Source organism: Macaca thibetana, chromosome 15 (assembly GCF_024542745.1).
Source record: "Macaca thibetana thibetana isolate TM-01 chromosome 15, ASM2454274v1, whole genome shotgun sequence".
Classification (NCBI taxonomy): domain Eukaryota; kingdom Metazoa; phylum Chordata; class Mammalia; order Primates; family Cercopithecidae; genus Macaca; species Macaca thibetana.
Genome location: NC_065592.1, coordinates 45,619,780 through 45,624,008, shown reverse-complemented (window position 1 = coordinate 45,624,008; position 4,229 = coordinate 45,619,780). Strand labels below are relative to the sequence as shown.

At 41.9% G+C, this 4,229-nt stretch overlaps 1 protein-coding gene across 1 annotated transcript in view; it reads left to right on the top strand.

Annotated features, from left to right (window-relative positions):
* Window positions 1–4,229, top strand: part of CCDC107 (coiled-coil domain containing 107) — a 232,499-nt gene that overhangs the window by 133,718 nt on the left and 94,552 nt on the right. The gene's annotated exons all lie outside the window — the stretch shown is intronic.

The following is a 4,229-nucleotide window of genomic DNA, read 5'->3' as shown; positions in this document are numbered from 1 at the left end:
TTATACACGATCCTTTAAAAATAAATGAGAATTCAATCAAAGATGAATTCAGAGGCAATTTTTAGCCTCAAACACATACTGGCCTCATGATTAAGAATATAGGCTTGATCTGGCCGGGCGCAGTGGCTCAAGCCTACAACCCCAGCAGTTTGGGAGGCCGAGGCGGGCGGATCACGAGGTCAGATCAAGCCCATCCTGGCTAGCACGGTGAAACCCCATCTCTACTAAAAATATAAAAAATTAGCCGGGCATGGTGGCAGGCACCTGTAGTCCCAGCTACTCGGGAGGCTGAGGCAGGAGAATGGCATGAACCTGGAAGGCGGAGCTTGCAGTGAGCCGAGATCGCACCACTGCACTCCAGCCTGGGTGACACAGTGAGACTCCGTCTCAAAAAATAAACAAATAAATAAATAATTTTTAAAAAATGAATATAGGCTTGATCCTGGCTCCATCACTTATGAGCTGTACAACCTTGGGCAAGTTAGCAAACCTCTCTGTATCTCTTTTCCCTCCTCTATAAAATGAGAATGCTAATAGTGTAAGGATTAACTTAAATGGTACAATAAAGCATAATAGTTGCTGCCACCTGATAAACTGTCAATATCATTACTAACAAATGTTCTACTGGGAGCTGCTCTGAGAAACAATTGTCTACTTTGGCTGGTCCAAGTAAAAGGAGAGAGCCAAGAATGGAAGGAAGAGAGGATATCTTAAGGATGGATAGATTTCCGGGGTATCCAAGGAAGGAACTGTACAGCCTGCCATATAGCTAGGCCTCATGGAACTGGAATTGAGAACTTGAAAGTGAACAGGAGCTGAGGCAGCTATTTTCACTCTCACCCTGGGGCCACATGCTTCTCTCTGCACGTCTGCTCAACTCTGTCTGTCTCTGTCTCTCTCGCTCCCTTTTCCAAATGGATTTGTCACTATTCCTTTCTACTCCCTCATAACTCTGGTATGCATGTGTTCATCAGGAAATCTCTACACCCCACATCCCCCATCATCTCTACAATAGTGATTTCTTAAGCAGAGTGTGCTGCAGAATTACCCAGAGTTTCTATATCAAACCTATAGAAAAGTTGCAAGACAAATGTAACTTTTACCTGGACTTACCAGTTGTTCACATTTTGCAACTCAGAAGTATAGTCTCCCATGCATCCCAGAAGGAAGGAGAAACAGACACAGGTGAGCATCGTCATCCGGACCTCACTCATCTCTCTCGGCCTGGCCTCACTGCAGACGAAGAGGCCACCAGGCAGCTCGGGAGGGAGGGAGGGCACGTGTGCAGACCATGATGGCTTCGGCAGGACAGGCTGCAGACAGACTAGCCAGGCAAACGAGTCTAAAAGCAACTAGCCAGCTAACTAAATTAACTAGCTAACAACTAAGCAGTCAATTCAAGAAGCTAGAAAAAGAAGAACATCATGAAGTTAACAAATACAGGAGCATGAAACTGATAGAAACCAATAAATCAGAAAACAGAAAAACGATTGAACTGTTGTAAGAGCTGTTTAAAACAACAACAAAAATAAACCGCTGGCAAAGTTAGCCAAGGGAAAGACTATAAAACTCCCCTAATGGATTGAGGAAGTGGCTAAAAACAGGCACACGGGAATTTGTGGGGTTTGTGTCTCACTCTGTCACCAGGCTGGAGTGCAATGGTGCAATCTCGGCTCACTGCAACCTCCGCCTTCCTGGTTCATGCAATTCTCCTGCCTCAGCCTCCCAAGTAGCTGGGACTACAGGAGTGCACCACCACACCCAGCTAACTTTTGTGTTTTTAGTAGAGACGGGGTTTCACTATGTTGGCCAAGATGGTCTCAATCTCTTGACCTCGTGATCCGCCTGACTTGGCCTCCCAAAGTGCTGGGATTACAGGTGTGAGCCACTGTGCCCAGCCAGGAATTCATATTTTAATTACAAAAGAATACTAAGTGAAACTCTATATAATTAAACTAGAAAATGTCAATAAGATTGAATATTGTCTTGGAAAATATAAATTGAAATCAACTCAAAATGATGGAGCATCTGAATAAAATAACAATAGAAAGAATTGGGCCAGGTGCAGTGACTCACATCTGTAATTCCAGCATTTTCGGAGGCCAAGGTGGGAGGACTGCTTGAGCCCGCAAGTTCTAGACCAGCCTGGGCAACATAGTAAGACCTCAACTCTACAAAAAATTTTTAAAATTCAGCCAGGCATGGTGGTATGTAGTCCCAGCTACTTGGGATGCTGAGGTGGGAAAATCACCTCAGCCCAGATAGCTGAGGCTGCAGTGAGCCATGATTGCATCACTGCAATCTAGTCTACGTGACAGAGTAAGCCCCTGTCTCAAAAAGAAAAAGAAAGAATGGAAAAAGTGGTCAAGTAGATGCCCGTACCAAAAGACCCCTACTCCACTTGATTTATAAAATTAGCAAGAACTTAATTCAAAACAACAAATTCAATACCTAACAAACCTCACACAAGTTCTACAGATAAAAAAAATTCCACCAAACAAAACATCAAACTAGCAACAGCAAAAAAAGCAGATGCTTACTATCACTGTCTTCTTTCCTCCAATTTATAGCAGATGCCAACAAAGGATCCCAGTCCCCTTTCTGAGATCTTCTAAGATCCTACAAGACAGCATGTTTTGAGTGATTTCTGCCAAAGGTTCAGATGAGGGGAGTGGGGGCAAATGTTCTGCTCTTAATCACCCTTGAATTGACTGACAGCTCAATAAGGGCAGAAACCATGTCTGTCTATCTTGTTCATGATTATATCCTCAGCATCAAGCACAAGTGTCTGGCACACAGTATGAACTACACAAGTCTAGTAATACTGTAAAAGAATAATATACATTAAGACTAGTAGAGCCAGGTGTGGTAGCTCATGCCCGTAATCTTAGCACTTTGGGAGGCCAAGGCAGGAGGATCACTTGAGCCCAGGAATTTGAGACCAGCCTGGGCAACACAGTGAGACCTCATCTCTACTAAAAATAAAAAATTAGCCAGACGTGGTGGTGCATTCCTGTAGTTCCAGCTCCTCAGGGGGCTGACTGAGGTGGGAGGATTGCTTGAGCCCAGGAGGTAAAAGCTGCAGTGAGCCATGATTGTGCCACTGCACTCCAGTTTGGGCAACAGAGCGAGACTCTAAAAAAAAAAAAAAAAAAAAAAAAAAAAAAAAAAAGACTAGTAGGATTTATTCCAGACCTACCACAGTGATTAAACTAGAAAATCTCTTAGTGCAATTAACATATGATAAACCAAAGGATATAAAAGCCATTTGATCACCCTGGCAGATATTGGAAAGGTATTTTATAAAACTAAACATCCACTTGTGATTCTTCTTAAAAAGGACTTTTAGTAAACCAGGAATATAAACATGATAAAGAATATTTGAAATGAATAGCCAATATCAAACTACATCCAGGAGAAACACAAGAGCCAGGACTGGGAAATAAATCTTATCTGTTTTACCAAATCAAATCGGCTATAGTCACTTATGGGAATGTCACTGGGGAGCTTCTGAAATAGGGTCATAGCTTAGCAGGAAAAGGTACTAAGAAGGATTAACTATGTTTGCCATGGTCATAAGATGAATGTTAGCATGTTGGATTCATAGTCCTTCACTTTATAAAAGTCAGAACCAAGACAAGAATGCTCATTATCACCTTTACTATTCAAAGTTATTATAGACAATGCATAAAACAAAAATAACTAATAAGAACCATAAATATCAGAAAGAAAGAAAAGAATTATCATTGGCCTAACTACAAAATCCTGAGAAGCAACTGAAGCACAATGAGAACTAATAAGAGTACTGTATGCGCATCATCACTCGCCATGGGAGAAATGCAAATCAAAACCACAATGAGATACCATCTCACACCAGTTAGAATGGCACTCAATAAAAAAATCAGGAAACAACAGGTGCTGGAGAGGATGTGGAGAAATAGGAACACTTTTACACTGTTGGTGGGACTATAAATTAGTTCAACCATTATGGAAAACAGTGTAGCAATTCCTCAAGGATCTAGAACTAGAAATACCATTTGACCCAGCCATTCCACTACTGGGGATATACCCAAAGGATTATAAGTCATGCTGCTACAAAGACACATGCACACGTATGTTTACTGGGGCACTATTCACAATAGCAAAGACTTGGAATCAACCCAAATGTCCATCAGTGACAGACTGGATTAAGAAAATGTGGCACATATACACCATGGAATACTATGCAG